The following is a 6,970-nucleotide window of genomic DNA, read 5'->3' as shown; positions in this document are numbered from 1 at the left end:
CCTAAATTTTTTGAGGGTGTCATTTGAACCAACAACTCAAAGGAGACATCCCACTCAAGGATGTGCAGGAAGAAGTGGCTGATCTTACAGGTGGGAATCCAATGACCTGATTCACTCCTGCCTTCTGCCTTGCATAGATATTGTTGACATTCAAAGAACTTAGCTTGAAGCTTTATTAGAAGTAAATAGAGATGCACTGATAAATATGATAACTGTTAAGAGGAGAATAGTGTCCTACAACAATATGTATAATGAATATATGCAGTCTTCTGTATTTGTATAGAATATATATTACTCACCTTTATAGACCATTGTATAGGCAGTGTATGTTAATATATTTGTAATATAAGTGCACTAATATAGAAAATGTGCATACACACATGTATGTGCTCATCTAAATATACATAAGTAAACTAAGTGATTAATTTATACAAAATGCTTAAGTAGACTTAAATGCATGCCTTTGGTCTCTTTGGTAATTTTTCTCTGGTTTTCTACCGTTATTCTTTAAAACTGTGAGCACATTTCTGTTGCCATGGTTTAGAACTTTGAACAGAAGACTGACAATTACATGATTCAAGCTAGATGACAGTTTGGCTTTTTGGAGGTAGTATTTATAGTCTAAAATAATAATTACCTGTAAGATTGTGAAGGGTTATGAAGTTATTACAATTATTAAACACTTATTCATCATAGTAATTTATAATGCAACTCAAAATGCTTAGTTTGCTTCCATAGTAGAATTTTTTACTTTTATCATATGAAAATTCTGGTAGGAAAAATTCAGAGGAGAAAGTCTTGTATGAAGAAAAGAAACTTTCACAGAGAAAACCTGCTTTTCTGATCAGGCCAAGTATCAATCTTTCCCTTGATATCATTTGATGGTATATATTTGAGAATATATATATATATGTATATATATAATATATATGTATATATAATATATATATATAATTGCAAAGTTAAAATGGAGACACAGATCATAATTATCTATGCAATCCATTAAGAAAGAGTGTAGATTTTAATTTAATTATGTGTAATATTTTGTGGCGTAGAAATTTATATGTGTCTTTAAGAATCTAAATTTGACTGCTCAAAATAGCATTACTTATAGTCCATAAAAAGCAAGCACTCCTTAAAGTATTCCTGAACTTTACAATATTGAATAAATCATAACTGTACCTTCATAATTCTGTATATTTTACTTTATGTGGTCTATTCAAACTCATGTTTCCAAAGTCAAACATATATAATCTGTGTCATAACAAAGTATTTTATGATTTTTCTGTGTAAATATCTTCCATTTTACTTTTTTATCTTTAGTTTGTTAATAAATGAAAAATAATTCCCTGATCCAATGCTAGACCATGCTACTGGCTAGAGGCCTTTGATTTCTCCTTCAAAGGCAGCCCAATAACTTGGCTCCCTCTTACCCAGTCTTCAGCATATGCACCATTGGGCTGGCTCCTTTCCTTTCTCCTCCATAGACCACTTAAAGCCTATTTGGTTCTTACCAATCATAATATCTCCCCTCAAAGAAGAACATTTTCTGGGTAATTTTCATCCACAAGTACACTTAAATAAAACTCAGAACAAAGTTACTAAAAGAATAATTAGAAACAGATTTTAAAAGTTCAGGGAATTTAAAAGTAAAATGAAAAAAAAAATGTAGTAGCATGTCATTTGGATTTTAATAAATAAAACTTGCCTGAAGATTAGAAGAGTAGAACAGCCACACTGGCCAGCCTTACAGACCAGGAAGCAATGACACACACCTTTAACCCCAGTAGCCACACTAGCTACTGAATTTTTTTCTAGGTACATCTGACACACAAAACAAAAGTAAAATCAAGACCAGGATAAATAGTTTAAATAGACTAATAATAAGCAAGGAAGTTGAATCAATCATCAGCATAATCATAATCAACATCAACATCACTATCATCATCATCATCATAATTTCCCAACTACAGCATTTAAAGGTCCATATGAATTCACAATGCAACTGCATAAAAACTTTAAAGAAGAACTATAACAAATGCTTCTAAACTTATTGGATGAAATAGATGTGGAAGGCACACACCTTCCATTGTTCCTATTTCTAGCCATATAACATGATGTGGGATTCGCCTCTATATGCGGTAAATATGATTGCTTAATTAATAATGAAAACTGGCTTGACCTGATAGGGTAAAACAGAGGTAAGTGGGGGAAAAACTGAGCTGAATGCTGGAAGAAAGATGGGCAGAGTCAGAAAGAAGTCATGTAGCCCTGAAGGACAAAGACACTGGAACTTTACCTGGTAAGCCACAGACATATGGTGATACACAGATTAATAGAAATTGGTTAAATTAATATGTAAGAGTTTCCCAATAAAAAGCTAGAGCTAATGGGCCTAGCAGTGATTTAATTAATATCGTTTCTGTGTGATTACTTCAGGTCTGGGTGGCTGAGACAAACAAGCAGCCCCTACAACAATATCACATATCTCTAAATAAAAGTTACTCTCATTTTGCACTCTACTATATCTTTTTTTAGTAACTTCATAATATTTATATGAATAGTAGCTTCTTTTTAGATATATTGAACTATTCAATGTTTTTATAATAAATTCACCTCTATACAGGCCCATCCTCATCCTTACCAGTTTTTGTTTCATTTCTATTTTAAAACTGGGAATTTTACTGCAGTATTTGAAAGCTGTTTTTGTGTTCATGGTACCTGTTTGACTTCTTCAAAGCTCATTACACACTAATGTACTGGGTTCTCTGAGGCCATTTGAACCTTGGTGAATGGTTTGTTTCTGGCTCAAGTTGCTGTCTCCATTGGCCTGAACAATAGGTTTGAAGGCCCTAGCATTTCAATATTGGTCATGTGTGGAAGAGGGGTGATAAGAAGCAGAGAAAGGACATGCTCTTTGATATACATGTGTAAACAGATTCAGATTGTTGAGCGGAAATTCTTCACATGATGATGTGCTATTTGAGTGAGCCATTTAAGTTCCAAAGATACATACAGAGTGAAACATTTTAATCTAAATGCTCCATACTCCAATAGGTTAATATTCTCCTATTAAAACAAATCAAAACAAGCTAGAAAACAACTGTGTAGTCAGAGGTTGTTCAATTGTTCCCAGCCACTCAGACCTGAAATAATTACACAGATACTGTATTATTTAAAACACTACTTGGCCAATAGCTTAAGGCTATTGCTAGCTAGGTCTTAAACATTAAATTAACCCATTTGTAAACAAACATTTATAAACAGTCATATAGGGAATTTGGATGTTGTTGTCTAGACTACTTCCTGATGATTAGGGGTTCTGTTAATCAAGTCTGACCTGAGGTATCCATCTCAGCCAACAGTCCTGAAGCTGCCATCGATGTTGGACCATCTGGGACATTATTTCAGGGGTCTTGTTTGACCAAACTACATTAGCTCATTTGTTCTAGGCTGCTCTGACTCAAAATAATTACACCAAGCTGTATTAATTAAATACTGCTTGGCCAATGACTCTAGAATACTCCTAGCAATCTCTTACATCTTAAGTTAACCCATTCCTGTTATTTTATATTTTACCATGAGGCTTGTGTCCTCTTGGCAAGGTTCCAACTGTAGGCTTGTGTCTTTCTCCTTTGGTAACTAAAAGACTGCTGCCTGACTCTGCCTACTTTTTCCCTTCATTCAGCTAGTTTTCCCACCTCCCTCTATTCTTCCCTATCATAGGCTAGAGAATTTCTTTATTCATTAACCAATAAAAGCAACTCATATACAAAAGGGCTTTCCCCAGCATCATTTATTGAAGATATTATCTTTTCCCCAGTGTTAGTTTTTGGATATTTACAATCTTATCTGCCAGAAAAATCAGTTGAAACTTTTCAATTTAGCCTCAAGGAGATTCTTAAAATGGGATAAAATATCAACTTTTTTTTTTCAGAAATATCATAAGGATGGTCTCTATTCCGATTTCTAATATTGTTCCCATCTTGAGTTGTAGGAAAAATATATAGAATACATGAAAATGAAATGGGAGGCGGTGGCGGGGAAGAGACAGAAATCTTTAATAAATAAATTTAAAAAATAAATAAAAATTTAAAATATTAAGAAAATAAATAATCCAAATATTAAGCTGTCAACCTGAGTAATACATTCTCAAAAAAAGAAATAAATATGCATTTTCATAAATGTCTCCATGATTATTTGCTCTCAGAGAAATGCAAACTAAAACTACCCTGAGAGTTGACATCAGCACAGTCATAGTAGCTATCAGGAGCATATCAATAACCAACAGAAGCTTGAGGGGTTGGTGGTGAGGTCAAACTGGTATTACCAAAATGTCAATCCATGTGAAGATTCCTTGAAAAACTTAAACAGACTCTGCATCCTACTACAGAGATACTTGTTCATCCATATTCACTGACACTCTATTTGCAGAATGACTATGAAATAGAATCAGGCAATGTTTCCATCAACTGATAATAGGTAATGAAATTGTAATACATATGTACAATAGATTTTTATTCAGTTACAAACAAATCTGAGATTATAAAATGCGTGTAATGGAACCAGAGAAATATAATCAGTGAGGTAACCCAGGCACAGAAAACAATTGCTACATTTTTTCCTCTCATATGTGGATTGTAGCTTTGAATCTTGAAATTTGTGTTCAGCTTAGAGTTCCTACAGAAGCGAGTGAACTAGAAATCAACCATGGAGATAGAGGTGTCCATTAAGTAAAGAGGAATCATAGAGAGCATGTCAATATAACTGTAGAGAAGAGGGATTTGTGGGATTAGAAGTCTAAAGAAGGGAGGGCCTTGGAAACGGGAGACATGGCAGGCAGAGGAAATAATTAACCATAATGAGGAAGGTAAGAAAAAAAAGCATGTGGAAACCTAGTATCTTGCAATCAAATTGGAAAATTTATTTATGCATTTATTTTACCAAAAAGACTTGAAATGATATAACTTGTATGGCTGATAAAATCTTCTGCTAGAATCTATGGGCTATTAACTAATCCACCAGTTCCAGGGGTGGGATACCTCCTTGTTAGTTGTAGATAAGGGATTTACTGAGGTCCATAAAACAATACAGGCTCTTTCCATTCCTCTTGGTTGTCCAATAAAACTAGTTGATAAGACCTTATTTCTGAAAATTCACACAGTTTTATTGCACTCTAAAGAGAAATGCTAATACTGAGATAGAAAGTTCCTTCCTACTGGTTGGCACTTACAGTCTGAGAAAGCATTACACAAATTTCTGGGGGGTAGAAGAACCATGAGTGATCTTGCCCAGCTCTGAACCCTATGAACTTGGAAACCAATCTACCAGATATAATACGGCTACAAGTAAAACATTGACATTGATATGAATATAGCCAATCTTTGTCTTATTGAATTTGAAGCCTGATTCACAGGAAGGAATCCATGACTATCCTTGTAAATCTGTTTAAAATTCAGGGTGGGTACGTCTTAGATTTCAGAAGAAAGCTGAATACTGTTATATAAATAAGTTGACTTAACATCTAACTGTCTTCTAAATATTAGCACTTAGGCCTTTAGATAGATACTATTTGCAATCCCAATCATAGAAACATTGTTTTCCACTTAGCAGAAGACACATGGTTATACAAAATTCTGATAATAAGTGACAAATGATGTGAAATGCCCCTCTGTCTGCTGTGAATATGTTTTATTACCATTGGTTAATAAAAAAGCTATTTTGGCCTATGGCAGGGCAGAATACAGCTAGGCAGAAAATTCAATCAAAGACAGAGAGGAAAGAAGGTGGAGTCAGGCAGATGTCATGGAGCTGCCAAAAGAGAAGGACTCCAGAACCTTACAGGTAGGCCATAACCTTATGACGATACACAGATTAATAAATATGGGTTAATTTAAGATATAAGAGATGGCTAGGAATATGCCTGAGCCACTGGCCAAACAGTGTTGTAATTAGTACAGTTTCTGTGTGATGATTTGGATCTGGGTGGCCGGGAAATGAAAGCTCAGTCTCTGTCTACAAACTGATGAATATTCAGTCTTAAAAAAAACATAATTATCAGACCATTTAATCTGAGAGGTAATTGAATAAGATGGGGCAGATGGTTTATAGCAAAGACGGTAAGAAGGCCTGAGAAATGCTATCTTCTGAGATGCTGCAATTATGAACTCCCAACAGCCCTGACTGCTTTTAGTTGATCTATACAAAAGTTGGCCCTATCAGTAACCAGTCATGGATTATGACCAGGCAGCTCAAGGTGCTCTGCTCCTTATTGATAAACTGTTACCAATAGATTTAGTGAGAGGTAGAGTCATTGCCTTCAGTTTTTTACCTACCAGGGATCCCTTCAGCATCCCATGGAAAGTCCCAATTCAATGGTCACATTACTACCAACAGTTAAACTAAATGGGTTCAGTTCAAAATACAAAATCATGAATCTTTTAAAGGACCTTTTAAAGAAGGGAGGGTTGGTCAAGATGGGAAAGCATAAGTAACGAGTCAGTGGGTGAAGAGGAAGATCAAATTGCTATATATATATATGCAAATTTGCTTGGAGTTGTCAAAGAACAAACAATATCAAAAGCTAAGATAAAATAAATGTAATTTAAAAATGTGTAAGTGATCATGTATTTAAACTGATGCATAAGAAGACTATGACTTGGTGTTGAGAGTCAGTAAGCTTTTAATGTAACCCAGTTCCCCTCCTTGCCATAAATAACTTTATATATTTATTTAGTATCTTTGACTCCATTTTTAAACTTTGTGCTACTGACAGCATTGAAAGCAATTCAGAGAAGTATATGGAACCTTGTTAGGCAGTTAAACAATGGGCAACCATTTTTTTCAGTGCAAACAAGGGAAAAGCATAGATTCCAAGATGCTTGGACACAATGTTATGTTTGCAGTTTGATCTTTTCTCTCTTCAACAGATTTCCAAGAATATATGCAGTTATCCCTAGTTGAAACTTGA

This window comes from Microtus ochrogaster, linkage group LG5 (assembly GCF_000317375.1).
Source record: "Microtus ochrogaster isolate Prairie Vole_2 linkage group LG5, MicOch1.0, whole genome shotgun sequence".
NCBI classification, from domain to species: Eukaryota; Metazoa; Chordata; class Mammalia; order Rodentia; family Cricetidae; genus Microtus; species Microtus ochrogaster.
This window is presented reverse-complemented; position numbering follows the sequence as displayed.